This window comes from Triturus cristatus, chromosome 3_2 (assembly GCF_964204655.1).
Source record: "Triturus cristatus chromosome 3_2, aTriCri1.1, whole genome shotgun sequence".
Taxonomy (NCBI): domain Eukaryota; kingdom Metazoa; phylum Chordata; class Amphibia; order Caudata; family Salamandridae; genus Triturus; species Triturus cristatus.
Window position 1 is genome coordinate 1,073,037,938 of NC_140584.1, and position 24,376 is coordinate 1,073,062,313.

The following is a 24,376-nucleotide window of genomic DNA, read 5'->3' on the forward strand; positions in this document are numbered from 1 at the left end:
ACTGTGGTTCATTCAAAGACCAGTACGAAAAGACAGTGAAAAACTGCTATCGTACTCCCTCTTTCGTAAACAGCCGCCCAGGGGAGTACTAAGGGATTTCCGGACGGCGGACGGGCTCTCCGAGCCTGTCGTCAGCCATCCGGAAATCCGAGTTAGATTCCTTTCCGACCAAGCCCATCGGAATGGCTCGGTCGTAAAGGAATCCGTCCGACACGTTCCGATTCGGTCGGAAGGGCTCCGACCATCGTTCGGAGCGCTTACGGCCGAAATCAGAATCGGCCCCTAAGTATGTGTCCACAAGAGAAGTCTCTTTTACATGAACGTTGTCATCTGGAACAATTCTCCTCAATCACACAAGCTGATCTACTTGATTCTAATTATGAACGCCCTCTCATGGGTTTTTATGACCTGTGACGAATTTACCTCTCTGACAGCTGAGATGGTGACAAAGCTCCAGTAGATCCCTGTCCTACTAGAATCTTACATTTAGCACCAGAGACAGTAGCCTTACTTCTCACCAAGCTTTTAAACAATATCTTTAATTTAGGATAGTTCCCTAGAACTTGGAAAAAGGCCTCTGTTTTACTGCTAATAAAAAAATCCAGACTCAAACATCACAAAGTTAATAGTTAATAGCTATCCTCACATCTCTTGACTACCACTTCTATGCAAAATAGTTGAGAAGGTTATGAATGAGGAACTTTCCTCCCTTCTTAATAATAGTCATTTGCTTGACTACTCTCAGTTTGGCATCCGAAGCAATACAGTACTAAATAGGCCCTGATTGTAACAACAGAAGAAGTTAGATCTATTGTAGATCAATCAATCAATCAGGGTTGGTGAAGTGCAGCTACTCACCCGCGAGGGTCTCACTGCACTAGGGTGGGGGTGGGGGGGCAACTCTGTTGAGTGCTGGGGTCATCCAAAGAGCCAGGTCTTGAGGTCCTTCCTGAACTAGAGCAGTGTAGGGACTTGCCGGAGGTGGAGGGGGAGGTCGTTCTAGGCCTTGGCTGCGAGGTAGGAGAAGGACTTTCCTCCCATTCTGGTCTTGTAAATACATTGGATGTTGACCAGAGAGAGGCCAGCTGATTGGAGGTGTCTTATAGGTGCGTGGAAGGAGAGGCGATTGTTTAGGTATGCTGATTCGATGTCCTGGAGTGCCTTGTATTCGTGAGTGAGGAGCTTGAAGGTTATTCTTCTTTCGATGGAGAACTAGTGGAGATTGCGGAGGTGTTGGGTAATGTGGTTGTGACGGGGGATGTCTAAGATGAGTCTGGTTGCGGCGTTCTGGACGGTCTAGAGTTTGTGAAGTAGTTTCTTGTTGATTCCAGTGTAGAGAGTGTTGACGTAGTTAAGTAGATAACGGTGGTAAGGCTGCACTCATCCTCTTCGATTTGTCAGCTGCGTTCGACACTGTCAAACATGAAGTGCTCATAGCCTGTCTTGAGAGCTTAGGGATCAGGGACTCTGCCGTGGCCCTACTGAGTTCTTGTGGGAAACAGCCCGACACCGGGTCCCTTGGATCCCACTACTTACTTGGGGAAAACCCATCGTCCCACGGGAAACCACGAGTACACAGAAAACCTGGAGAAAAGGAGATAAAGAAAGGGATAAATCATTCCTCCCGACCTCTCCCATACAGGAACGAGGAGGAGCCCGCCCCGGGTGAAACCAATCCGCGAGCCTGCAAGGAGGAGAAAAGAGATCATCCCAGGAAGGGTTGGAGTCCAAGGTCAAGAGGCGAAGCCAGGAGGTGCCGGAGAACGAACGCCGAGAAGGAAAGCTCATGAGGGACACCGACGAGTGGAGACAGCAAACCTGAAGAAGACTCCAGGGACGAAGAGGAGTCACCCGAAGAGTTGAGGGAAGACTGGTGGATTCCCCCCAGGAGGACAGTGACTGCCGCCGCAACTCTGAAGAGTTTTGCCACAGGCGGTGAGTGACCAGGGACATTTTTTTTTGTTCTTTCTTTTCTCCTTTTCTCTCTTTTGTTTAAGAACGGGGAAGCAGGGCTGGGAAAGGATACTGTGGGAGTGGGGTTGGGATCGCACACTGGGGGATTGGGGTTGGAAACCATGAGAAGCTGACCTTGATGCCACACAAACTTACCAACCTGCTTTAGGCAGGCCAATAGAAAAGGGCAAATTTTGTTTGGCAGCGAAAGCGGGCACATTATTTAGAATCTTGGCTATCAAGGGAGCAAAATACCATATTTCAATTACTAAGCAACCTATGTCCAACTATTGTGGGAGTTATTTGTGATACTATTAATAGGCAATGAAACCTCTGCAAAAGTTCAAGAGTGCTCTGATCATGGAAAGCTAATAAACAGATTATTTCGACATTGTGCAACACCTATTGAAGGGCAGGTCCTTTGCTCTTAAGATGCTAAGCTTTGGAATTCCTTTCCTTTTTATCAAAGTTGTGCATCATATCGACACCAAAAAGCTTAACATCTATGCCCATCTCAGAATTTGCTGAATTTGCGGTGAGTATGGCGCGTTTGAGGTGCCGTGTGTGCTTTTTGATAAGGGGCCAAAGAGGCACATCCATATAGATTGTCAGTACAGCAGACACTAGACAACTGCGATTTATCCATAAACTTCCTGCTTTGTGGAAAGTGACTGAGGACCAGAAAGTGTTGGGGGGAGGGATTGGGGTATAGTCAAGAGCCATCAAAGCACTGGCTGACCTGCAGCACACCATCAATGAAGGATGGGTAACACTGCAGCTCCATGGCAGTGCAGTGGGTACGCTTGCATGCGAGTGCACACTGTAACACTGTGCATCTGCACAGACTGCCACTGCAGGTTTTTTATAGCATGACACTGACCTTCACTCTCATTAAAGTGGAGGCGGTGAGAGCTGTTTCCTCTACATGCCGCTATCAAGCCGGTTTGAGTAAAATAGCCCTTGTTTCTTTGTGCAAGTCTTCTACGGCCTGTCATGTATTTATGTATCAGGAATTATCGGCCAATTTTGAATTACTTAATAGCTTTCCCTTTTTTTTCTTTTGCTTAATTGGAATGAACGTGCGTAGCAAGGCATTCTTTTTAACTTCTCAAACCAAAATGAAGAAAAACAAAATAGCTAAACATATATGAAGGGGGCTTAAGAAGAGAATTTTGAAATTTGCCTCAAAATTTTGGGATGCAGAAAATCAGTCTTACCAGACGAAAAGGAAGAACAGTTTTATGCCAGAGGAGTTATGCAGGCAACTCTACATCAGAGCAAACACTTCCATTTCCAGCGCGGGCTTCAGATCCAAAGGTCCCCTCCCTTTCTGCCCCTGGAAGTATCTGTAGAAAGGACAAATGGGGAAAATCGGAAATTGAAGAAGAAGTTTATTTAAAGTAGAATAAATATGGACAGAGAAGGCAAAATGTAGTAAGACTGTGGAAAGGTCTTTTCCTCGGTTCTTTAATGATGGAAACATCTGTATTCTAGACTTTTTGCAGTTCAGTCACACGATTTTTAAAATGTCCAAAAATATAAACATTTTATAATCTGCTTCTGACTTTTAAAATGTCCAAATAAATAAACATTTTATAATCTGCTTCTGAATTTACAGTGAACTGAATGATCAAAGACTGTAACACAAGCGAAACCTAATTGTTAGAAATGGGATCTCTGGTTGGCTAAGGCTTGCGCCATAGCCAGGCAGAGACCACCACTCTAGTCAGGGCAAGGGAGTTACACGCCATAGATAACCCCTGCTCACCCCCTTGGTAGCTTGGCACGATCAGTCAGGCTTATCCGGGAGGCAATCTGTAAAGCATTTGCGCAACACCCACAGCAACAACATACTAGGCACACCACAAAAGGAACTCCACACAAGGTTATATCGAAAATAGCCTTTGTATTATCATAAAACACATTACAATAGTAATCACACAATATACACTGTGCCAACTGGCACTAGGCAATATTTACAGGGGATTATATGCACATGACCGGGCCAATTGGGCCACTGTCAGAACCATCACTTAGTAAAGATAGTAAATGTAGAACATGTAATAAACGTAGAACACAACCAGTAATTACTGGCAAACACTGTACTCAGCATCATCCTGTAACACAAATTATATTATGCACTGTATCACATTAGGCGCAAAATACATTATACACCAACCTCATCAGTCTAACAATTTAGACCCTAACCTCCTCATAATAACTTACATTAGGCATAAATCACACTAAGCCCATAACCTCATAACTAAACCATAGAAGAGAATACCTCAGACATAACACAGTATGCAAAACCTCATAATCATAAACCACATTTAGAGGCATAAATCAGGGTGCGTAAATTATACTATATAAATCACATTCCCTAGCACCACATAAATCACATTAGGGCCTGGTGCCCTATTAACCTAACAGTCCCCCTGGCCAACTGGCTTTCTCAAAGGGTCTCAAATGTCCTGTGTCCAAAATGTCAGGGCACGCTGCCAACGCAGCAGTAACCAAAAGCGCGTCATTGCGCTGGGGCAAAGGAGTGCACCTCACTCCTATCTCTGAAAACCTGCCCCCAAAGAACTGTGGCCTAAACGTGGCTGCTGGCACTAAGTGCTGCGCAGCTGTGGGTCCAATGAGGCCTGGCACCACTGTGCCCTCCAACAAATATGCGAAGCGTTGCAGCTGCCCGCGCTGGTGCGGTGCAGCTGAGAATCAGGTAAAAGGGTCCTGGCACAACTGTGCCCTCTGGGCACCACTGGGCCTCTTTAAACAAACTTGGCCCTCAAAACGTTGCAGCTGCCCTCTAGCAAAATGGGGCAGCTGTAGAAGATGGCCAGAAATGGACAAAAGTATGGGCACCACTGGCCCTCGGGACCCCTACTGGGGGCCCTTAAAAACAAAGTTGTCCCATCGTTGGAGCGGCCCTCTGTCAGACGGGGCCGCTCAGGAAATAGATGCGGGCCGGAACCGGCACCACCACTGTGCAAAGAAATGCCCCTATCGGTGGAGCGGCCCGCTGCCCTGCGGGTCCGCTCAAGCGATATGCACACCCTGTGCCTCAATTCTACTCCCCCCCCATCCATCCCTTACTCACCGGGCTCTCGGCTGGGGGGAAGCCTCCTCATCCCTTGCAATGCCCAGCGTGGGGTGGGCTCCCACCTGGATTCTCTATTTCTTCACCCGGGCACCCTCCTGGGACCCGGGACTCTACATTGACACGGCTGGCATTGGCGCGGGGCTTCCCTTACTCATGGGAGCTCCGCGCTGCTCTCGGCGGCCTCGCTAGACTTCCTCCTCTCTAGCTGTCCCATGGGCGCGGGGCTTCCCTCGGGAAAGCGGAAGTACCGCCACACATCAGGCACCACATTGCCTGGCTTCCGGTGTCGGGCCGCGGCGGGGATTCTTTTCAAGACGCTACAATGAGGGGAAGGCTCCCTCTTGATTTAACAGTGTAAAGCGGGGTGGGCTCCCGCTGAAGCAGCCATGTGGGGTGGGCACCCACGATTAAAATATAAAAATACTGGGTGGACACCCGCCGAAAAAGGCACCAAAATGCAGGGGAATCCCCACGTCGGGATTCCCTCAAACTGCAGCTCCGTGCTGCGAAGTTCAAGCTCTCCTTCTCACAAAGTCAAGCGCTCCCCAGGCGCTAGAACAGGCAAAGGTCCTGTAGTTTTTAAAATAATAAGTCTTCAGCAATGAAGGGGCAGTGCAGGGCCCAGGGAGGCAAGCCCTCCTGGCAGTCCCCCTTGGGCCCCAGCAGCAGCATGCCCCAGCAGGATCAGCACCAAAGTACAGAGAGACATTATGGGGTCACAGCCCCTACTTTTATATACCCTTTCTCCTTTGTGTCACAGCACAGGGCTTGGGGATACCAGTCAGAACTGGTTTAGGGGGGATTTGGAGCACTTTGTTTGCCAAGCTCCTCTTCCCCTTTGTCAGGTGGGGGCTCGGTGATCAGACACACCACAGGGGACGGAGCCAGCATTGTACAGGGCAGGCACCATCCTATTCAGAGTCAGGGGATTACCCCTCCCACTACTCTTAGCCCAGGTGTCCCATTCAGCCTAGCGCTGACTCACCCTGCCCCTCCTGGAGCCTCCCACACCTCTCAGCTCCTGTTACTCACAAGCCAGAAATGCAATTCACATCAGGCAGGCAGACACATAGCAGACAGAAATGCCAACTTCTAAAAGTGGCATTTCTAAAATAACCACAATAAATCTGCGCACACCATTGTGCAGCATTTATTCACACAATTTCATACATACCAGACTTGACCACACTGCTCCTCTGATAGCAGGAATTACCACTGACACACACTGATCAGGGAATTCCCAATGCATTCCTATGGGAGGGCAGGCCAACCTTACAAATGTAACACAGAGAGCGCACGCACTTTACACTGGACCCCAGTATTAAAGTGCTCAGAGGCCTCAAACCACCATTACCATGTCAGAGAAAAGGCAAAAAGTTTAGGGGTGAACCTGCCAAAAAGGGCCAAGTCCAACACTAATCAGTTACTATTTTAGCCTATGAAAGATAATGCATAATTATCAAAGCCACAAACACAGGTGCTGGCCCATGGAAAAACGTTCATACAAAAATCAACAAAAAGGCCCAGATTTACCAACATTATCACAAAGCATTTCGACCTGGTAGAGACTCACAGGGAAGATACTGTCTGGACTTGCCTGTCATGCGGTCTGCGGTGCATCTGGATGTACATTTGAACTCAGGGATTGGAAAAGCTCTCCAAGGATCTGTTGGCTAGCCTCCTCTTCCGCCTCAGTGACACAACCTGTGATGAAGTGCTCCATCCTGAGCGGGAACACAAGCTGCCCAGTTGGGAATGGACAATACTGGACCCCAAGGGAGTCTTCCTGTGAAGTCTGAAAGCTGACTTCTACATGATCTCCAGGATATTGGGACTCATAGTTGTTGCAGGAAGCAAGGTCTACATTGGACTTAGAACTGGGACAGTATCTCCAGAATAGCTCCAGGAAGATTGCACACATTTAGTGTACAAGCCTAAAAGGTAACTGACTCTACCCATGCCTTCTCTACCTCTGGGATGCAGAACACGTCGCTGGTAATTTTTCTTTGTCTTTGTTACAAGTCTGCTCTCTGGCCTCTGCGTTTTGCAATGCCCAAACACCAGCATTAACTTTTATAACACCATTCATTATTACAATGAATAGTTTCTGAACTTAGAAACTTGAAAATGTATATCTCTAGTTTCCTGATTTCTACTATGTTTATGTCTATATATTCACTAGTCTTTGCTTGATTTTTCTAAATTCGTTTTGGAATTTTATTTGGTCGTTTTCTTGAATGTGTTGGTATTTGTCACTGCTTGAACCTGGCATACATTTCTTTGCTGAATGGCTGGCTGTTGGTGCCATATCCATAAAGGTTCGAGTTGAGCTTCCTCACTGGACTGTGTTGTAACATGATAGTGCTTTGCTTGCTTTATCCCACTTACTTTAAAACGAAAATAGTGTTAGTTTAAAAAACCGCCCAGGGAATAGAGACGTGTCTGATTTAAAATAATTTGAATAGTATTTTAATAAGTGAAACAAATTCAACCATGATTTAAGTTGTGCACACCTACAAAGGTCGCCAGTGTAGTGGTCTCTTCCTGCACCACTATGCTAATTGGTAAGTGATTAGTTGGCATGTTTATTGTTATTCTTCCCCATCAGGGTGCTAAAGGGCCAATTCTTTGGTGATTGGCCCTTTGCCCGTTGGCGCAAATTGCTGTTTTCTTTTATAACAAAGTAAAACCCTGAATTTGAAGGTGCGCGGTTCAAGATTGTAATTTGTGGCTCGATCAGAAAACAAAGGAAATGCACATGGAAGGATGTGACATCCTTGCTACCGCCATCAAATATAGAGATGCCTGGCTGTACTACACACTAATAGCATATATGACTCCTTTTCCCACCCACTCCTGAATGTGTAAGCAATGAGTAGCTTTTTCATTTTTGGCTTATTTTTTAATATATTCATAGCACTTCTGATGTTATTTTTTACCATTGCGAGTGGAGGACAACAATTCTCAGAATTAAAAGAAAAACAGAACCAGATTAGTCACTTATGCTGGACAGGAACAACCTCCACCACTTAAGCTCCAGCACACACCATAAACATTCCACCATGGCATAGCAAATACAGTGTGCAGTATGAACACAATGCAATGACAGCTATTTTAAAAACCACTGACCTGGTAGGAAATTAAAATACTAGCATGCAAGAATGGTTGCTTTTATTCATATTTCATGTACTCTATCAGGCAGTTTTGTAAACTGTTGTAAACCATATTGTGGCCGGCACCGAGTGGTTAAGATTAAATACATAGAAAAGGGCAAATTGTTCAAGTCCGTGACAAAAAAACATGCATTACTTTCAAGTGTAGTATTGGCATATGGTGTCCATCAGTCTGTTATTCTGACATAAATGTGGCAAATACTTTGTAAATAGTCAATAGAGTCAGAAGCATGCAGAAAGAATGGGATACAAGTCGATTTCACTTCTATTACCAACGGGCCTGAGGTTCCTGAAAGAGGAGGCAAGAGTAGGCACAGGTAGCCATAAACTTTCTTGAAGTTATAGGATTTAGCAACCTACATTCCATTGTTATAGCCAGTAGAAGAGATTTCCACATAGATGACCCTTGCCTATGGAGGTCATTCCTTTAAAGATTGTTCAGTGAGTAGAGTGGGCAGGCAGTAAGCTCTGACTATCAGAACCTAGAATTCTTGGAGGAAAATAAGGGATGAACATCTGTGACAAGTAATTCAGAGCTCAGCCATGCAAGGCTTTGTTTGCAAGGCAGATGTTCTTGATAATTGCGCTGTATTTTACGGGGAACCAGTGGAGGGTCTCCAGAACAGGCTTAAAGTTGTATTTTCATTTCAGAATTAACAGGGGGTACCCAGCATGGTTCTTCCCGCTCTGAACTTTGGATTTTAGTTGGTTAGAAAGTTCAGCGTGGGGGCTGTTTTAATTAGCAAGGTCAGAGAGGATGGTAAGGATTAAACCACTTTTTTTTTTTAAATGAAGTAGATAGAGTTGAAAAATCTTTGAGAAACTCTAAGTGGGGGAGGTAGATTTCGTGACAAGAAATGTTTGGGTTTGAAGGACAGCCAGAGGTCAAGTAGCGCACCAAGCTGCAAGTTTTATCATTGGGCCAGGCAGTGATGCCAAGGATTGAGGCGTGAAAGCAAAGGAACGATGTTGCAACACATTTTTATAAAACACAAAAAAAACTATTCAGATATCCACACCCTGCCTCACAGCCAAAAGATGCCGTTCCTAGGCGGATTCGAAACATTTTCACATCATTTCCAGTGAAACCAGTTCAAAAATCCAGAAAATATTACTTGTCACCGGATGTATGATGGTACAACGCGTACCATCACAATGCGGTATGTTACATCGCGGTTTTGACAACGCAAGTCGTTACATCGACTTGCGTTGGAGGGCGCTGGATTTAGGAATAGTGTGAATTACTATTCCAACTCCAGTCTACGTACAGTAGGGAAGGTGTTGGAATAGTAATTCACACTATTCCTTAGTCTAGAGCGCCCTCCAGTGCAAGTCGGTGTAACGACTTTCGTTGTAAAAACCACAATGTAACCATACCGAGTTGTAATGGTTGCGTGGTTTCCCCTTGTCACCATCACAGCCTCCATGATCAAACAGTAACCATGGCTCTCTCAGTGGAGTTCAACCATGAATGTGCAAGGATAACCCGTCTGTAGCCGATTTAATTAAATAATTAAATAATTGTTAGCCTCATGTCTATAAAGGGCAGTAGAAATAAATTAGCTAGTGGCGGAGTACAGGGGAAAGGCCCGATAGATAATTTCATTATAAGGGCAAATGAAGCCATAGATCAAGGTATTAGCCTTCTAGAGCGTAGAGTCTCCCAAGATTTAGCCTTGGCAAAAAGATCATCCTTGGGATCACTTGCGTTAACCAAAACTCCAGTACAGGCTAAAGATAGTGCCTCCACTGTAGTAGAAGTATATAGTATGCCAAACGAGGTTGACCTGTCAGCATCACATCTTTTAACAGACTCACAATCGAGTTTGGCACTGGAAAGGTCTCCAGAATTACTTATCAGCACTACACCAATTGAGATAAGCACGAGGTGCTTAAGGGGTAGGAGAGAGGGTGCCATACGGAAACAAACAAAACAGATAACTATGTCAAAAACTAAAAAACCTTGCATGTCGAAGAGAAAGCAAGGGAAAGAATTAAATCATCATGGAAACAATGGCAGAGGGGATACACATTTAGATGTGATAAATGCAGTCTCAGATGTTGAAAGTATAAAGTCCTCGGATATTCCAGGTGGAATATGCGATAAATGCAATAAATGTAATAACTGTGAAACAAACAATCAGTTGTTGGCAAGAATTGGGGACCTTTTTAAAACTTATTTGTCCCCTATAGAGTCCAGACTTATACATATAGAAAAACAGTTGACCACATTGAGTGCTCCCTCAAAAGATTCTCTTAAGCATGGGGCCCCAAAGACTGGGGGAACAAAAACTAAATCTATTGATCCTAATTTGCCGGTGATACCCTTGAATGTACAATTAAGTACCTTGCAGGCCCCAGATAAGCAAATGGCCGATAGATTTCAACTGTGCCCAATAGACAGGAAAATACTCTATCTAAGGCCCCCACACTTCCTAAAAGGGACCGGGATATGGGAGCGAGAGAGGATAGATTCAAATTTAATTTGCCCCCTGAAGCAAGCCCTTATGTGGTGATCATGACAGGGGTTCCAGAAATGGCGGATCATATAGAGGAATCGAGTTGGTCATTAAAGAATAAAGTCCAGCACTGGCTTAATACTAATCGCCCATTACTCCCCAAACCGGTCAAGCAGGATCTTAATGGTGCGTAGAGTGCCATGGGTGGGGCAAGAGGAGAAAAAGATCCATGGCGACTGCGTCATTATTAACTTTGAGGACCCAAACACCGTAGATTACATATGCTCATGGAGAAACCAAGGATGTAATGAGTGTATTGAAACAAAAAGATTTGCTTTTTTCTACCCCTCTATAAGTTGTTTTGGGTCAGATTACGAAGACGAAAATTGGAGCACAATAGGCCACCGGGATTGGAGAGGGGACCGGGGGGAGTGGGGAGTGCGGAATCGTAGTGATAGAAGCTTTTTGGGAAAATATAGAGGGATCACGACTTTTAACAGGTATAGTGGTCTGGAGTTTGTAGATTGACCCTTAGCTCCTATTGGTTCCCCAACCAGAGAGTGGGAGGGGCAGAGAATGAATAATGGTAGAGTCAACCAGATGGTCCACAGCCACCCAAAACTAACTCTGGAGAATAGGAACACAGATATAGATGTAGCTGCAGCACCTACTACACAATGTCCATTGGTAACAGGGATAAATAATGTAGGGACTGTTGTAATGGAAAACACTGGGGGTAGTGAAGGGACTGTAAAGCCCAGATATAGATCTTTAAATATGGGGACCGAAAATGGGGAAAGCCAAAAACCTTGTTTAGATAAGTCGACCAAAACTAGCTTTAATATCCTTAGCTGGAATGTCGCAGGGCTGGAGCCTAGATTATTGGATTCCAACTGGTTAAGGATATTACAAGATAAAGACATAATAATGTTCCAGGAGACTTGGGCTATTACGGACCTTCAGATAGAAGGTTTTCATTGTAACAGTGTAATTGCAACCAAGACTGATTATGGTCGTCCTAAGGGTGGGTTACTAATTGGTGTTAGGATAACAGCAGGTGGAAGCATAAAGATAATACCAACCAATAACCCCAATATTCAGGTTATTGAATATAAAAGGAAGGCTCCCATTTACGTGATTAATTTTTATAATAATGATTTTTATTCAACTCCAAATAAGAATTTTATAGAACTTTTTATATTCTTATCAGATATTATCGAACAATCAGAAAATAGTAGGGGTAACAGGATCATTCTAGCAGGGGATTTTAATGCTAAAATTACCAAATTAAAAGTAAAAGAAGGAGATGCGCACATTGACTGTGCATTAAAACGCGGTATAGAATTGGATTGTTTTATCCGTGAACATGTTTTAATTAACGTGATGGACATAAATGATATCTCTACAACTGATAATGTTCCGACATTCAGAGGTAGAGACCATAGTTCAATCATTGATTATATTTTTATGTCACCTGAGCTAATTGATTGCCTTTTAACGGCCGGGGTCCTAGAAACTGCCTTTGGCGACCACAATGCATTAGTGGCAGCAATCAAACTGGGTTCATCACCAGTATTTACAAGCTTTCCAGGCGCTAGAGATATCAGACCCACCACAAATAATTTGAGGCTGAAATGGAGAGGGGTTGACAGTGGAAGGGTGGTTGAGCATGTTATAAATAAGCACCAACATTTAATTGACTCATGCATATCCTCAGATGGGAATAATCAAAGGATAATCGAAGATTTTACCAGCTTATGTATAGCTATAAAATCATTCCTATCCGTGCCTAATCAAAGGATAGGTAAGGACCCTAGGTGGTTTGACAGAAATTGCTCAGTTGCTAATAGGGCCTTACGCAAAGCATTGAGTGCAAAACCAAGATCTCAACTGGAGGTTAGGGCGGCAAGAAAGGAATATAAGTCTACAATAGAGGTACGCAAGGCAGTGATTCTGAGAGAGCATTGGGAGGAGCTATCTGATGCTGCAACAGGAAAGAATGCATCTAATTTCTGGCCGGTAGTGAAAAAAATGCGCAACATGGGAAGCCAACTATCCACAATTACTTGTATTATTTCGAGTGATCGATGGGAAGATCACTTTTCAAAAGTATATGCCATGCCTCCAACAGTTAATGTTGAGTATATATCTGGTCAATTATGCTCTATACAGATCAGTCTAGGCGAAGTGACTGTGGCCATTAAACAAAGTCTTGGCAATAAGGCCCCTGGGCCAGATGGTTTCCCAATAGATATAATTAAATGGAAACCGGAATTTTGGGCGCCGATCTTAATGAATGTTTTTAATAGCTTACCCCTAGTACCTATGCCTGACACTTGGTCAACAAGTATAATTGTACCAATATACAAGAAAGGGGAGAGAACAGACCCAGTAAATTATAGACCTATTTCACTTTTGGATAATACACTAAAAATTCTGGGACGAGTCCTATACAATAGAATAAACACATGGGCAGAGGAGTTAGGTATCTTGGATTCGTGTCAAATGGGTTTCCGAAGTAGGGTTGGGACGACAGAGCAGTGTCTAAATTTAAATTTAGTAATTGGCAAATATAATATCGCAAGGTCGTCACCAATTTATCTAGCCTTTATGGACTTATCGGCCGCATTTGATTTTGTAGATAGATCCAAATTGTGGTCTATCCTTCTAAATTATGGTCTAGATGCTCCCCTTGTACATTTTTTGGCCTATTTGCATACCGATACAAAAGCCCAAGTAAGGATTGGGATGGCGGGGGAATCCTCCGGGGCCATTAGAGTGGAAAGAGGAGTTAGGCAGGGGTGCGTTGTAGCACCCCTGCTGTTCATCATTTATATTAATGGGTTAAGTAACTCCTTAAAATTGACAACTATGGATGTCCCAAAAATAAGGGGGGGTCCTCTACCAACATTGCTTTACGCAGATGATGCGGTCCTTATGGGTCTTACCCCGAACGCCTTGCGTACTTTGGTCAAAAGTTTTGTACTGCATATGGATAAGTTGGATCTTAAAGTAAATTTTAAAAAAAAATGTATTATGTCCTGCGGGCCAGGGAAAAGACAGCTTAGTGCCATCTCGGTGGGAACCGATAAGTTATATTCTACAAATACTTTTCCCTATTTAGGAATGGTTTTTGCTGCGAACGGCTTGTGGAGTGGGCATTTGGCCCACGCCACGAGCAAGTTCTCAAAAGCCATCAATTCTATTCTTAGTCTCCCACGGCCTAAGAAAATAGGAGCTACTAAAGCTATTTTAAAAATTTTTAAATCGCAATGTGCACCGGTAGCAACCTATGGGGCCGAGATATGGGGTTTGGCTAAGACTCCTAGTATTCAAACTGAGGAAAATCGATTCTGTAGGAAACTCCTTGGAGCCCCCATTGCTACATCGGAGTATATCTGTCACTGCAAATTAAATTTGCATTATATAACAGATTTTATAGCAACGAGACCTGCCTTGTTCTGGCTGGCAATTTGGAGGAATACAGCGGCCTCTTTAACTCATGAAATTATAAGAGATTGTCTAAATTGTGAGAAAGGGTTGAGAATTCCGTGGCTTGCTGGTGTTTTTAAGTTACTATGTAGTGTGGGCAAAGGTCATTTATTTACTCATCCTATTAAGATTGAGCCCACAGATAAAAATGAAATTAACTTTGCACTGTATGCACTTTATAGTAACAGGAGACTGGAAGTGGAATTAACCAAATCAACTGTCCAGGCCTATGTAAACAAAGACTTATATAGACAATCAATTCCTTTATATCTTACGTTACCAATGATAAATTGGGAAAGATCATTATTGCTTCGTCTAAGGGCAGGTACTGTCAGATTTCTATTATGTTTTCCATTAGGTAATTCTTCTTCGAAATCAGATAATATGTTATGCCCATGTGATGGAGTGAGTTTACAAAATGATTTACATTTCTTCTTTTTCTGTAAATTTTATTTAAAATATATTAAATGGTTTTTACTCCCATATTTTAAAAAACAAAGACCACTTTCTCTGGAACAATCTTATGTGATGCTGCTCACCCTGGAAACTGATGAATTGATTTTTCGTGTTAGCACCTTTTTGAGAGTTGTAACTTATGTACGCAAAACAATGGAAAACCCTTGAAATAATTTTTGCGCCAAATAATATGTGACCATGTATTGTGTGTTGTACAAATATATACTGGTATTATATTTGGGTCTGTATATATGCGATTGCTTTTATGAATTTGAAAAATTTGAATAAAGATGATTTGAATTGAATTGAATTGGATAACCCAGGGGGTCTACACAGCACCGAGCTAGGAGATTAAATGAAAGAACAGCTTATCTCTGCGAGAAATGAAATATGAATGGCAAATCTCGAATTACCAAATTTGCAGCAAGTAGGCTGGGTTCTGATTTTCAAACCTTTACTTTCGATTTCTGATTAACAAAAAATGACTATTCTGTTATGTTAGGTTATGTAGTTTATGGAGCGCTCATTCTCCATAGGTTTCTTGGTGCTGGACCATCCAAAACAGGAAGGCTATTCCCGAGTAGCAGAGTAGAGGTGGAATGGCCAGACTTTCATGGAATGCCTAAAAGAGATATAATTAGTTATGATTGGTGGCTTATGACTCCCATATTCTAGCCGAGCAGAACAGTGAACTATTCAGAAACTAAGTGTGGGATTCAAACACAAAGTTAGACATGGGACAGACATCTAGAAATATTGTTAACATCCTGAAAGGTGATAAGATACTGTACTTCAAAAGATTATTTCAAAGTGTCATTCATAACAGAACATCTCACATAGCAAGCTCTGAATATATCCTTCTATGCTGTTGACCTAATAGTCTACACTGCAGACGCTGCATGTGCTGTACCACATCTTATGACAGAGGTGCGTTGCTTTAACAAGCGGGTTAACAAAGAGAAAACAAGATAATGTCATGGAATCAGAGTTATAAGAGAACATCAAGAAAGTCATTTGAGGGTAGTGAGTAAATTCTAAATGTAGGTAGGACTATAACTTTAGAATATCTAATGTTTGGGTAGTTTAAGAATGATTTGTATAGAATGAAAAAATAAAGGTATAACATTTTAAGGTGGTGTGTAAATTATGAATTTGAGGGATAACTATACTATTTCTAATGTTTGTGTACTTTAAGTTTGGTTTGTACAAAAAGAATAAATAACGTTTTTCTAACTATAATTACGCTTTAACCTTTGTTTTTTTCATTGAATTTGTATGTTTGTTTATTTATAAAACAAAATGATAACATATCACAAAGTAAACCTATGATTGTTTTTCTTTTTATACAGTGGCTTGAAGTAGGGGAGAGTACACAGGTGTACTGTAGAATGGCATAGAGTGAAGTGGGGTAGAGTGAAGTGGGATACAGTAGAGTGGCGTAGAGTGGAGTGGTCTACAGTAGAGAGGTGTAGAGTGGTAAAGTGGAGAGGCACAGAGCAGAGTGGCATAGAGAGTGGCATAGAGTAGAGTGGCATAGAGTGGAGTGGTCTAGAGTTTAATGGTGTAGAGTGGAATGCTATAGACTGGAGTGGTATAAAGTGGAGTCTGGTAGAGTTGAGTGGAATAGCATTAAGTGGAGTGGGGTACAGTGAAGTGGCATATAGGGAAATATCGTGGAGTGGAACGGCATAGAGTGGAGTGGTGTAGATTGGAGTGGTGTAGAGTCAAGTGGCGTAGAGTACAATAGCGCAGAACGGAGTGGCATAGAGCAAAGTGAGGTAGAGTGAAGTGGAGTACAGCGAAGTCTGGTAGAGTAGAGTGGCATAAGGAAGAGTGGCATTGTGGGAAGTGAGGTACTGTAGAGTGGTCTAGGTTGAAGTGGGGTAGAGTGAAGTGAGGTAGAGTGTACTGGTTTACAGTAGTGGAGTAGAGAAAACATAGCTGTGCCCTTCAATCCACTATGTGAGCATCTTGAAGGGTTGTCTGGAAGGAATGAAAAGATGTCTGTAGCTGAGGTAGTCAGTTGGTAGAATGAGCGGTATCTAAAATGGTGGAGAACATGTTGTTTTTGAAAAACCTGATAAGTGATTGGCTGTTTATTAAGATTGTGCACTCAAAAATAGGATGCATGTTACTTTGCTGAGGTATCATGTTTGTGATTCGTTATTAGAAAATGTTTGAAAGGTACAGTAGATACCATAACGTAATATTTTGCAAAAGTCAACCACACCTGCTGTTTGCATTAGTAAGCTTGTGTGCTGAACCTGAAACTATGGTGAACTTGTGACCTGCCAGTACAGTTGAATGTTCCATGAACTGTTACTATGGAAACTGGCATTAGGTAGAATGGGGGAAGGGTTGAAACTTAACTGTGGACTTAAAAAGTGAAAACGACACGTAAATATAAGTGAAAAGTTAGTAAATTAAGGTTTTCTAAGACAGTAGAATGTGTAGAAGTAGTGTGTTGCTGAAAAACTATACTAGTATTATTAAAAATAGGTTTTTGAACTCCTGTGTGGATTCACAGCTACACCGGGATGGAGTCGCGACTTCAGAAAATCTCAGAAGCAGTTGGGGCATCATTTTGAAGACAGAAAGGGTTAATAATTCTAACTAATAGAAATATGTTTTACAATTTGAAATAATGAGCAATGCGATTTGATACTTATATTTATTTGAGTGCAAAAAGAGAGGGAATGTTTTCGATTTTTTGATTTCACCTTTCAGAGAGAGGTGCATTACATTTCTTGTGTGGAAAAGAACAGTTTTTAAGAGTTTCTGATAACTGGTATTCTGCAATAGTACGTCAAACGTGAGTAATCAATTTGTAAGGTGTATTATAAATTATTCAACACTGCTTTATTATTTGTAGTAATATTTTTACTTTTAAACAATAAATAAATCTCAGTGTGGAAATTGTAAGACAAATGTGATGTATGAAATATGTTATGAAATGTACAGCTCTCTATTGTAGTTTGTATTACTGTAATGAAATTATTTTTTAAATAGTTTGCAGATAGTGTTATGGTAGAAGGATTAGGGTTTGCTTTCTTGAATTACCCAGGCAGTACTCTTGTTCTGAAAATTTCACTGAGACAGTACTCATCCAGTCATGCATTCTCTCAGGCACTACCCACTACCCATCTATTTGTATGTTTCTTTGATATGTGATGACACTTTTAAAAGATACAGACACATGCATGCATGCTTTCTGGAATATTGTGAGACTTTTAACAGATAGATTGAAAAAGTTGCTGCTTTGTATTTGGCTAGGCCCAACACTCTGAGTAGTTGCTGAATAGTGAAGCTGCAGCCCAGAGGTGGAGTTCAAGACATGTTCACAGAGGGATTGGTGATTAGGTTAGCTCGTATTGGTCTGTGAAGATGTATACTTGAAGTGTGTCACATAATTTTAGGTGTCTCTTTAAAATGGGAAGCGCAGTCTCTCAAGTTTAAGGTACTTTTTGGTCTTATGGCTGAGATATGTGTTTGTGTGCACATGTTTTCTCTCACTTGTTATGACTAAATAGATGGTAGAGGTGTAAAACTCGGGTACACATGTATTTATAGGTTTCTTTTACATATAATGCCACTAGGAAAATGTACAAACATATGCATGTTATGGAATCCTTCAGACATTAACCATAGATGTGCGCAATCATCCAGGCACTACTATCCCACTCAAAGATTCAGTGAGGCACTACCCATGCTCTCATCTACTCACTCAGGTAATACTGATGCACTGATAGAACGTCCCAAGCATTACCTTTACACTCATATTTTCTCTCATGTACTTCTCATACAGTCATACAATCATCCAGTTACTACCACTGCAGTCATAAAATCGCTCAGGCAATACCCATGCACTTTTTTATTCTTTCAAGTACTACTCATACACTCTTGTCTTCAACCATGCGTTAGCTTTGCACTCATTGTTTGTCTAAGGTATTTTCCCTGCACTGTTCTAATCACCCATTTGGTACTGCCGCTCTCATGCAATCACCCAGGCAATACTCCTGCACTGAACTATTCACTTAGGCACTGTCCGGCCAGTCATCCATGTTCTCAGGCACTGCCCCCTATCCATCCATTTAAAAGATACAGACACATGAATGCATGCTCTCTGGAATATAGTGAGACTTTTAACAGACACATAGAAAAAGTTGCTGCTTTGGATTTGGCTAGGCCGAACACTCCAAGTAGTTGCTGAATAGTGAAGCTGCAGCCCAAAAGTGAGGTTTAAGACATGTTGACAGAGGGATTCGTGATTAGGTGAGTTCATATTGGTCTATGAAGATGTACACTTCAAGTATACCACATAATTTTAGGTGTCTCACTTAAAATAGAAAGTGTAGTCTGTCCAAGTTTAAGAGACCTTTTAGTCTTATGAGTGAGGTATGTGTCATTGTGCACATGTATTCTCTCACGTGTTATGACTAAACAGATGGTAGAGGTATAAAACGTTGGTATACATGTATCTGTATGTTTGTTTTATATATGATGCCACTAGGGAAAGGGACAGACATGCATGCTATGTAATCTCTCAGACATTATGCATAGATTTGTGCAATTACCCAGGCACTACTATCCCAGTCAAAGATTCATCCAGGAACTACCCATGCTCTTATCTACTCACTCTGATACTGCTGATGCACTCATAGAATGGTCCAAGCATTACTCTTACAGTCATATTTTCTCTCAGGTACTTTCCATACAGTCATACAATCACCCAGTTACTACCACTGCAGTCATAGAATTACTCAGGTAGTACCCATGCACTATTTTCTTCTTTCAAGTACTACTCATATACTCTTGTCGCACTACCCACTATCCATCTATTTGCATGTTTCTTTATTATATGATGTCACTTTTAAAACGTACAGACAGATGCATGCATTCTCTCTGGAATATTGTGAGTATTTTAACATACACATAGAAAAAGATGAAGCTGCAGCTCAAAAGTGAGGTTTAAGAGTTGTTGATAGAAGGATTAGTGATTAGGTTAGTTCATATTGGTCTATGGAAATGCCTACTTCAAATATGTTGCATATGTCGCATAATTTTAGGTGTCTCTTTAAAATGGAAAGTGCAGTCTGTCAAGGTTAAGGGACTTTGTAGTCTTATGACTCAAGTATGTATCAGCTTGCACATATATTCTCACATGTGTTATTTCTATAGAGATGGTAGAGCTATATATAGATATGTATTTGTATGTTTTCTTTTACATATGGTGGCACTAGGAAAAGGTACATATATATGTATGCTTTTTTTAGGAATATAGTGAGAATTACATCTATATACTCAAGCACTAGGGGGTCTATTAGGATGGCGGTGGGTAAATCACTCCGACTGCCATGGTAGCGGGTATGGCCCAACCGCCAGGACTGCAGTATAACCGCCGGACCAATTAGTATGCTCCGCAGTTGTAATCCGACCGCGGCGGTACGATCACGGCCTTTAACATTGCGGTGGTTGTTGCTGCCGGCAGCACCGCCGCGATGTCGAAAGGAGCATGTCCTGCATATCCCTGCACTGCATGGCAGGCACTGCGCAGTGCCTGACACCTGGTACACGGATATGTAAGGGGTACCATGGGTACCCCCCAGTGCACCCACACCCCCAACACATTGGGGGCCCACAATGGGCACCCGGAGACATTCTCCACATGCCTTTCAATGGCAGTTCCACTGCAGCGGAAAGGCTGGCTACATCCGGCATCATAATCATGACGGCAGAGCCTGGCCCTGCACCGGCCCCATTTTAGCTGTCCAGCTCCGCCCACCAGGCAAGCGTGCAGACTGCTACTGGCAGAAAAGTGGCGGGCGGAATTTCTCACCACCGCGGTCATCACCGCCATACTGATGTGACCAGCAGGTTTCGATCGTGGACGGATGGCCGCCATCCTAATAGACCCCTAGGTGTGCACTAATGAAAAGTGGCTCATATCTCTCTTTGACTCATGAATTAACTTGGGCATTCTTATTCAGTTATGCAATGAAGGAGGCACTACTTATAAACAGTTTTAGTCAGTTAGACATTAACCATTCATTCATATAATCACCTAGACACCACTATTCCATTGAAATATTTACTCAGCCAGTACCTATGCACTCATGTATTAACTGAAACATTACTGATGCACTTATGCAATGGTCCAAGCATTACCTTAATACTCATACTTTCTCAGAGGTATTTCCCATACATTCATTCAGGTAGTACCTTTGCAGTGATAGAATCACACGGGCAATAACAGTGCATTAATGCATTATCTCAAGCTCTACCCTTACACTCATGCAATAAACCATGCTTTAGGCTTATACTCATAATTTCTCTCAGGTATTTTTCATGCACTGATGCTATCGCCCAGTCAGAATTGCAGCACTCATTCAATTACCCAGGCACTATTCTAGCACTGAACTATTGACTTAGGGAGTAGTCATTTAGTGATCCATTTTGTTAGGCACTACATATGCACTCATCAAATGATTTCTGCAGTTCTCTTGTCTCTTTCTACACTTTTCTTGACACTTTATGGACTTCTCTTGCTTCTTTATGCACCTCTGTTGCTTCTTTCTGCACCTCTTGTGCCTGTTTCTGTACCTCTCTTGCTTGTGTTCACCTCTGTTGGCTCTTTCTGCACGTCACTTGCTTCTTTCTGTACCCCTCTTGCCTCTTTCTATACCTCTCTTCACTCTTTCTGTACCTCTCTTGCCTGTTTGTGCACCCATCTTCAATCTTTCTGTACCTCAGTTGCCGGTTTCTAAACTCTCTTGCCTCTTTCTGCAGTTCTCTTGCCTCTTTCTTCATCTCTGTCGCTTCTTTGTGCACTTCTCTTCCTTCTTTCTGCACTCATTTTCCCTCTTTCTGGACTCTGTTTCCCTCTTTCTGCACCTCCTTTGCCTCTTTCTACATCTCTGTTGCTTCTTTCTGCACTTATCTTGCCTCTTTCTGGTGGCCAAATGCATGTTTTTGCTCCTTACTTGTCTCTGTCTGCACCTCACTTTCCTTTTTCTGCACCTCTGTTGCCTCTTCCGTTACTTCTCTTGCTTGTTTCTGCATCTCTCTTGCCTCTTTCTGCTGTTCTCTTGCCTCTTTCTGTACCTCTGTTCCCTCTTTCAGCGCCTCTCCTGCCAGAAACAGCACCTCTCTTGCCTCTTTCTGTACCTCTCTTGTTTCTTTCTGTACTTCTCTTGCCTCTTTTGCACCACTCTTGCCTCATTGTGCACATCCGTTGCTTCTTTCTGTACTTCTCTTGCTTTTTTCTGCACCTCACTTGTTTCTTTCTGCCCCCTCTTGCCTGTTTCTGCACCCCTCTTCCCTCTTTCTGCACCTCTCTTCCATCTTTCTGAACCCCTGTTCCCTCTTTCTGCACCTCTCTTGCCTCTATCTGCACCTGTCTTGCCTTTTTCTGTGTATCTCTTGCCTGTTTCTGCCCTTCTCATGCCTCTTTCTGCATTTCTTTTGCCTCTTTCGGTACTTCTCTTGTTTCTATATGTACTTATATTGCTTTTTTGTGCACTTCTCTTTCTTCTTTCTACATTTCTCTTTCTTCTTTCTGGACTTTTGTTGCCTCTTTCTTCAACCATCTTGCCTCTTTGTAGACCTCTGTTTCATCTTTATGCACTTCTCTAGCTTCTTTCTGCTCCTCTCTTCCTTCTTTCTGTACCCCTGTTGCCTCTTTCTGTATTTTTCTTCCATGTTTCTGCACCCCTTTTGTCTTTTTGTGAACCTCTGTTGTCTCTTTCTGTATCACTTTGCCTCTTTTGGCACCTCTCTTCCTTCTTTCTGTACCTCTCTTACTTTTTTCAACTCCTATTGCTTCTTTATGCACCCCTTTTATTTGTTTCTGTACCTCACTTGTGTTTTTCTACAACATTTTCCTCTTTCTGCACTTCTTTTGCTTCTTTCTGCACTTCCCTTGCCTCTTTCTGTACATCTGTTGCTTCTTTTTGCATCTCTTACATTTTTCAGTATTTGCGTTGTTCAAGTATTTCATTTTGCTGTTTGTAAACATTTTTTTATCTTTCTCCTTTCGGGTTTGTGACCACGTTTTCTTTTATTTTTGCAGTTGTTTTGCTCATTTTTATACTTTTCTCTTTTTATGTGTTATAAATGTAATAGGAATTTAATTGTGATTTTGTGTTTAGTTGTTATTTTTAAAATTGAAATGTTATTAAATTAAAACATTTTATTGATGTACCAAAATAATTAAACCACTATTTGTCTTTTAGAAAGATATTTTGATTGGATTATAAATAAAAGATGGCAAGTAAACATGAAAAGAGAAGAGAACAAAGGAAACAGAACTACTTAATAAAAAGTCAAAAGTGTGGAGTATAACAACACCAAAAGGATGCTGAGGATAAAGTTGCTTCTGGTAAGAGAACCAAACAATTTATTTAAAATGTTGTGGAGGGATTGAATGATCAAAATACTAATCAAATGAGGTACAAATTGTTAGAACAAAGGAGAAGCAAATAAAGAAACACAATTAAAAAGAAATACAAGTGCCAAATGACAGAAACAAATCAAAGACATACGTCTACGTATGTTTTGTAATAGAGTAATTCAAAATGTATTAAAAGATTGTAAAAAGTATATCAGCAGCATATAAGAAGAAGCAACAGATTGAAAGTGTAGTAGATACTGCTTTTGAATTGAAACAAAAATTATTTATATTGGTATTGAAGAAAATGAAAACATTGAATAAACCAATGCACTTTATAAAGGAGAAAAGCAAAAGAAAAATTAAAAGACTGGTTAATAGAAGTAACTTTTGCAAAGCTTTTTCTGGTGAATGGAAGCACACTTCTAGTACTGAGCCTTTTTTAATGAAGAAAGCTATTTTCAACAAAATACATTATTTCATGCAGTTGATACCTGTGGTCGTTGTTATGAAATTGAAAAAGAAAAGATTGTTCCTAGAAATGTGGAAGAAGTAATAGCTGAAGAAGGTCAAGGGAGACGTGCACAGACTCCAGTGTATAAGTGGGATTGTAGTAGTATTTGCAGTATTCGACAGGAATTTATTGATATAATACAAGTTTTTTTGCGACAATGAGCCCAAAAAAGTGTTAAACAGAAGATAAAGATGTTGCAAGGACTAGATACATGTAAAGTAAGACCATATACTAAGTTGCAGGGTCATTGTCTGGCTTGTCTTTCTAGAAAAGTGTTTAAAAGTACTTTTCATCATTTAAGAATGTTAGCAGTACATCACTCAGAAATGCGGAAGTTAGTAAGGAGATCGTACTACGTAAAAAGTCCTGCATTATCTTTAAGTAAAATGAACACAGCTCTTTTGCATGGCTCAGTATCGGATGTAAAAAAAGTTTGTAATAATATACAGTTTTGTTTGATTCACAAGAAGAGTGTAGATAAAGTGAGAGCTTGATAAGTGTAGGTGGTGAACAACAGTTGGAAGATATTAGTACTGAGAAGTTTGCAGAAGAAATTAGAAAGTTTAAGATACTTTCATGTGAAAAACCAATCTGTGCACCCATTTCAGGCTATAGTTCGTATGGAGCCTAAAACAGGTAAGCTGCCTCCAACAGATATACAAAGAGCTCTGAAAGGAAAAGTTGTGTACATACCTTTAGATTTTAATACAAAATATATTGAAACTGTTGGTATAGAGAGAGAGGAAAGTGAGCCTGTAGTTATTCTAGTTAATGGTGTACCAACAAAGAGTCAGAAAATATGTCAAGAGTTAGTAGATATGCGAAAGAAACAATTGATGG